Below are 7,210 nucleotides of genomic sequence, written 5' to 3'. Positions count from 1 at the left end.
TTGGGGACCACTGCTGCAGAGGAAATGTCAAAATTTTGCATACTCTTCATTGATACGTGATTATTTCCTCCTGTGAAAGGAGGCTTCATGCAGGGCTTTGGATCCCTCACATTGCCTTGCATTTGACATATGTTTGCATCAAACTATTAAGGTTGCAGGTAAAAAATTTTGTAGAAAGCACTTCAGGAACCTTCCATTTATTGTCTTTTAACTCCCTTTGGAATTTGCGCACCCTCCCCACTTGAAAAAATGCTGGCTTGATGCAGTATTGCATAGGATGGGTACAAGGGTACTCTGGTGAAGTTCTACCACAGATTCTAGCTATCACTGGAGAGGATTGCTCTAACCTGCCCTTCTGTTGTCACAGAAGCACTTCTGTCTGAAAAAATAGCAGCAGGCTTATGAATCTGGATTCACACAGCACACTAACTTGTGGTTCCTTAATGTTGCTGAATATATAGAAGCTCAGCCATTATGGTATGTAAATTGTGGTTTATGTCTCAGTATGTTGAGCAATCAAAGGAAAGTTCAGTAAACTATGGTTTGGCACAATGAGAGGGAAGAAATAAGAGGCAGGAAAAACACAATTTTCCATCATGCTGGGTCTGACAATTGGAAGGGATTACAGCTGCTGTGTTCTGTCTAGGCACTCGGTGGAGGTGAAATAACTTCTAATGCTAGTTCAGTTTAGTTTTAGTTTACTTTATTGTTATTGCACCTCATACAACAAAATCAAACACCATCTTCAGTGCACATCATGACCATGACCATGAAAATAAACACAAACACACACCCTTCACCCTACACACATTGAACCTAAAATCCCTGACACCACACCAATACTACACTATACAGCAGAATTCAAAAGAGCTACTGCCCTGGGATAGAAGCTGTTTTTCAGCCTATTTGTCCTTGTTTTTATTATTTTGTACCATCTACCAGATGGTAATAGTTTTTAAAAAAAAGGGTTCCCAGGATGAGATGGATCTTTGAGAATGTTTTGAACTTTCTTAAGGCAGCGGGAGCTATAAAGCTCTTCTAAAGAGGGGAGAGGGCAACCAATGATCTTCTGGGCAATGACATTAACTCTCTGGAGTGCTTTCCTATCTGCCACTGTGCAATTGGCAAACCATACAGAGGTGCAATATGTTAAAATGCTCTCTGGTGCAGTGGTAGAAGGTCACCAGCAGTTTCGCATTCAGTTGTTGTTTTCTGAGAAGCCTCAGGTAGTATAATCTCTGCTGGGCCCTTTTGACCAGGGCTGCAATGTGGGCACCCCAGGTCAGGTCCTCTTTTAGCATAACACCCAGAAACTTAAAACTGGCCACTTGCTCCACTCGGTCTTCATAGATAAGCCAGGGCTGGATGTCTGGTGTGTTCCTTCTATAATCCACTATAAGCTCCTTGGTCTTATTGGTGTTGAGGACCAAGTTGTTGTCTCCACACCACAAAAGCAACCGGTCCACCTCATCTCGGTAGGCAGACTCATCCCCCCTGGAGATAAGTCCTACCACTGTTGTATCATCTGCAAATTTAGCAATATTATTACTAAAGTGAGTGGGAATGCAGTCATGCACATAAAGAGTATAGAGTAAGGGACTCAACACGCAACCCTGTGGTGTACCAGTGTTAAGAATAAGGGCTGCAGAGGTATAATTACCTAATCTGACCCTCTGTGAGTGGCCAGACAGGAAATCCATAATCCAAAGGCAGATTGAATTAGAAAGCCCAAGGTGCAGAAGTTTAGACACTAGTCTATGTGGAAGAATTGTGTTAAACGCAGAACTAAAATCCACAAAAAGCATCCTCACATAGCCCTCCCGCTGTTCTAGATGAGTCAGAGCTGTGTGAAGAGTGATGGCTATAGCGTCCTCTGTAGATCTATTTTTTCTGTATGCAAACTGGTGTTTATCAAATGTGTGCGGAAGACCAGAAATGATGTGCCAGAAGACCAATTTCTCAAAGCACTTCATGATGATAGGAGTGAGTGCCATTGGTCTGTAATCGTTGAGGTTATTGATAGGGAACTTCTTTGGCAGCGGAACAATGGTGGAAGCCTTCAAACAAGATGGAATAGTGGACTGGGATAAAGACCGATTGAAGATCCTGGTAAAGACTCCAGCCAACTGATCAGCACAGTCTTTAAGCACTCAGCCAGAGATATCATCAGGACCGGCAGCCTTTCTAGGGTCCACAGCCCTCAGAATGCTCCTCACCTCCTGTTCATCCACAATGAGGTGGGGGCTACAATTGGCTGGTAGTTGTGTTTTATCTGTCTCTGATGTCTCCACTTCAAAGTGAGCAAAGAAATGATTCAGTTCCTCTGCCAATGAAGCATCCCCCTTAGCAGGGATGACATTGGTTGGTTGATGGTTTGTAATTTCTTGAATCCCTCGCCACACCTGCCTCATGTTATTGCTATAAAAATTATCCTCAATCTTCCTCTTATAATCAGTCTTGGACTTCTGAATACCTTTCTTCAGATTAGCTCTGGCAACACTATATCTTGCCCCATCACTGGACATAAAGGCCTTGGTCCTGTCATGCAAGAGGCGCTGGACTTCATTGGTCATCCAGGGTTTCTGATTGGGATAGATCCTAATACGTTTATCCACAGTGATAGTATCTGTGCAGTGTTTGATATAGCACAGAACAGTTGCAGTGTGCACCTCTAGGTCAGGGTGGTAAAAGATGTCCCAATTTGTGTTCTCAAAACAATCCTGAAGTTGTTGGGAAGCATCTTCTGGCCAAGATTTCACTGTCTTTATTATAGGCAGAGCCCGTCTCCTAAGAGGGATGTAAGCTGGTGCTAAAAGCAGTGACATATGGTCTTATTGTCCCAAGTGTGGTAATCGTATAACTTTATAGCCATGTTTGATGTTTGTATATACTTTGTCCAATATGTTTGCTCCTCTAGTAGCACACTTAACATGCTGATAGAATTTAGGGAGCACTTCTTTTAAATCAGCTTAATTAAAGTCCCCCGCTATGATATGCACAGCATCGGGATACTTATTCTGCTGATTACTAACAATGTTATATAAGAATCCCAAACTATGGTAATATTGGCATCAGGTGGGATATAGACTGCAGTAATCAAAACCATGCTGAATTCCCACAGAAGATATATGGGTCTACATTTAAGAGTCATATACTCCAGATCCATGGAGCAGTGGCTGTCTACAGTCTTTGTATTGATACACCAGCTTTTGTTCACATAAAGGCTTAAACCTCACCCTTTGATCTTGCCAGAATCTCTACTCCTATCCTGCCGGTGAGCTATGTAGCCTTCCAGCTCAACAGCTGCATCTGAAATGAGTGAATGAAGCCAAGTTTCTGTGATTAGCAAAACACAGCTGTTCTTGATGAATTTAGTCTTTGCAATCTGTAGCTTAATTCATCCATTTTGTTTGTCAGAGATCTTGCATTGGTAAGAAATATACTTGGAATTGAAGGCTTGTGTGGAAACTTACTCAGTCTAAAGAAAACCCCAGCACAGCATCCTCTCTTCCTCTTCCTGTTCTTCTTTCTCCACCTCTTCCTCCTTCCTACAGGGATAGTGATCCATGGCTCCCCCAGGGGCCTAGCTGCCTCCTTCGGTATGTTATGAGATTGTATAAAATCGTCTGTAATAGCTTTTCACGTTTCAGTCCAATTTGTAACAAGGCTTGCCGACTATAGATGCTCCTTGCCCCGCAGGATTCAATCAAGGAAAGGATCCAAAACACACACAGAATCATACATAACACACACCGAAAGAAGGAGCGGTTAGCCGCAGCATCCATGTGTGCAACCGTTTTCTAGTGTGAAGAAGGAATTCAGAAATGGGGTGGTTTGCCTCCTTTCAAAGTTTGATATCATTTTTATTATCAAAATGTTAAAACTTAAACTGTACGTGATTCTGATACAATTTAAGTTGCCCATAATTTTTAGTGCAGACTGTTCCCAGGATGCTTCTCTCTTTTATAAATAAAATCCCATCAATCCTTGCAGAAGAATGATGTGTTACCTTAAGGAACTGTCAAATGGCTTTTATCAGAAACTTTCTCAAGCAATGCTATAGACTAGAATTTATCATGCCAGCTATCTGTGAGATTCTGTATACCGTGGATGTTTTCCTTGTTTTGGCAATAATTTGGCTGATACAAGTAGAAAGTCAATGAGGTTCTTTTTTTTTAATTTATAAGAAGAAATAGGGTATAAGGAAAGCAGGCAAGACACACCAGAAAAGCCAAACTTCACTGTAAGACTGTGCAGTGCATTCATCCCGCTCTGCAGCACTGCTGTGATAAAGTGTATGTCTCTACCTGTTGGTTGATGACCTACTGAAAAAGAATGAGAGCTCAGCTACTGAAGACCAGTCAGCTTGCTTTTAACAAACTGCACTCCCACAAATCAGATCAACACAATTAGGCAAGGGGTTGCAATAGAAACAGGACAGGGATGGTGAAAGTCAGCAAAATTCATTATGGTACTATTTGGTGCTGAAACGGAGGAGATTGGATAATGCTTGGCTAGGGAGAAATGACTATAGGAATCAGTTTTTACAATAGTAATGAAACCGGATGGGAGTCAGACTTTCCAAAAGGCAAAGAATGGATACCCAGGACATAAATAACCGAGTGGATATTGAATTCCTGGATGGATGGAAATACCCAGCGGGCCAATTTCCATCAAAAGCATCCGGTCATTTAATATTGAAGTCTTCAGGTGCCTGATCTCCGCTGAGGCATTCCAGCATCGCCTTGTGCTGCACATGCTCTCTTTGGCCCAAATCAGAAGGTGTAGCTCACTGCAGGTGACATCCACTGCAGGTGAAGGACGCTCTTAACGCTCCTGGGCACCTCCTTGAAAAACCCGCGAGAAGCCTCTGCGAGGGACGAAACACCAGCAGCGGTCTTTCCTTGAAGTCGGGGGGAAATCCCGCTTGCCCAAAGTCTGCCCGGGTCCCACGCCCAGCTCCGGAGGCTCTGGGAAGGCTTTCCAGCGCGCAAACCCCGCCTCTCCATGCGGGGCAAGCAAAACCCTTCGGAGGAAAGCGATTCCGTCCATTCGACCCATAAATAAACCTGCTTATAGAAGCCTCTTGACGTCACAGGCTCCGGCCAGAGGGAGGTTTGCTTGGAAAGGGAAAGCTGCGGCGTTCCCCTCCGAAAGCGGCGCGGGGAGGAAAGCAGAGCGAGCGGTCGGGCTCCGCGTGGATTCCAGATCGCAGAAGGAAGCGGCGGAGCGCCAAGGACCCAGGAGAGTGACTCGCGCAGAAGGTGGCTTAGTCGGGTCCCGGCTGCAGGGGAAGAAAGGCAGGAGAGTAAGTGAGCTTTTCCCTCTCTAAATCAGTGCAAGACCACGAGCTCGGGCTTCAAATGTGGAGAGCTGAGGTTGAATTCCTGTGAAGTGTTGCCCGCAGAAGCAAGGCGACTATGGGGTTACCTTTAGGTAGGTAGGTAGGTAGGTAGGTAGTAGGTAGGGGACATGGGTTTAAAAGAGAGGGAGGAAAACCAGCGGCCTGGTTCCACAACACGCTTTGCGGGGACAGGGAAAAGATCTTGTATGTTCCAGCTTCGCAAGCCTGAGGCTCGGCTCAGCTTCTTTTGATTAGGACGTTGGTTCGGTACCCAGGATGAGTTGCGAGACTGCAGCCACGGGGTAAAGGTAAAGAACAGGCTGACTGGACTTAGCTCCTCTTTAACTAGTCGAGGACTCTACGATATAGGGAAAAACTTAGAGCAGGCTTGTCTGCATTCGACCCATGCCTAATTCCCTAATCATTTAATTGGACCTTGCAGCCATCCTCAGTTGTGTGTCAGTGGTAACATAGTTGGAGCCTAAGTATTTCTGAACGTGTGTGTGTGTGTGTGTGTGTAAGAGAGGGAGGGTGGAGGGAGAGAGAGGCCTTTCAAATGCTTTATGAAGTCAAAGGCAATTTCCTTGGTGGTTTAGCTGTATTTGAAAAATGTCTTGTTGCACTGCATCAAACTTCAGTGGGTGGGTGGACAAGGGTGGGGAGAGTTACCTTACTGGTTCTCTGACAGGTCTTAGACTTCCTAACCAAGAGAGTCAGGATTTGCAACTTCAAGCTGGTGAAGTAACATTCTGAGATGAAGGAAGGAAAAGCAAGTGTAGGCTATCACCAAGCCATTACTTTCATCTCACTGAATGTTCATCCATATTGGCTTGAAACCATGACTGAAATGGAAAATCACAGGAACTGAATCTATCTTTTATGGAGCAGGTTATAATAGGCAAGAGACGTTATCATTAGGTCAACCAAAATGAATCGTTGGTCAAAGATTAAGAATCCAGATGGCTTGAGAGAGATGCTTTGACTGTGCAACAGAACAGTGCCATTAAGATGGGCTAAGAAGGAAAATAGAAACCTACTGTTTGCCACAGCTTCCTCATACCACATGGCCACTTAATTCATTCATAGCCCTTTCCATTAAATTAGTGTAGTTCATGTGACCAATGAGATAAAAAGTGAAATAACAGGGCAAACAGTGTAGTCTGATTTCATTCCTAGAGGGGAAAAGAAAAAAAAAAGTTTGATCATTACGTTCTGACTTGAGCTTCATTGTGTAGAAGCAGAACTACATATAGAAATAATATGATAATTGCGCTGAAGAGTAGGTCTCTAGATTAGACTCCTCTAATGGATCCTTCCTTGGTTTTTTTACATGGAAAGCTACTGATCTTTGACTCCCCTCCTTGTCTTTCCTCTCTCTCATGTCATCTGTATATCTTAGTTGCTTTGCTATCTGCTTTTGTTAAAAACCATTAGTACATTTTTTTAAAAAAATATTGCTCAATACTCAGCCCTCCGGGTATGCTAAGATTATAGTTTTTGAAATCCCTAGTCGTAGGCTGTGCTGTCAGGGAGATTACAGGAGAAGAACCCTATGGCTCCAGGAGGTAGGTTGGCCAAAAGTGACTGAACTGGGAAGGAGTGAAGAAATGGGAACAAAGGAATGGAATTGTTTATGCATCCCCATTCTGAAGCCATGCTTACAAATGTCCCAGTGCACTACTGGGTACTGTATGACATAAATGCTGGCTGAAGTGAGCCTTTAGAACATTCTCTCATCAGCACTCTTTCTGTGCCCTCTTGCTTCACAGGCCAGCAAATTTCAAAGAAGCATTTTCAAAATGGCTTCAGCTTTTATTTATTACTTGCTGTGGAGGATATGCTTCTGAATAGGGGAGAGTGGGACAA

At 43.8% G+C, this 7,210-nt stretch overlaps 1 protein-coding gene across 1 annotated transcript in view; it reads left to right on the top strand.

Moving 5' to 3' along the window:
- The first annotated feature begins 5,196 nt into the window (after positions 1–5,196).
- DAAM2 (dishevelled associated activator of morphogenesis 2) overlaps positions 5,197–7,210 on the top strand; it is a 216,832-nt gene continuing 214,818 nt past the window's right edge. The window contains exon 1 of the mRNA XM_087935119.1: positions 5,197–5,308. The gene's annotated coding sequence lies outside the window, so the exon portion shown is untranslated. The remainder of the gene's footprint in view (positions 5,309–7,210) is intronic.

This window comes from Pseudonaja textilis, chromosome 1, assembly GCF_049901715.1.
Source record: "Pseudonaja textilis isolate UNSWEBS1 chromosome 1, rPseTex1.2, whole genome shotgun sequence".
In the NCBI taxonomy this organism is placed as follows: Eukaryota; Metazoa; Chordata; class Lepidosauria; order Squamata; family Elapidae; genus Pseudonaja; species Pseudonaja textilis.
This window is presented reverse-complemented; position numbering and strand designations above follow the sequence as displayed.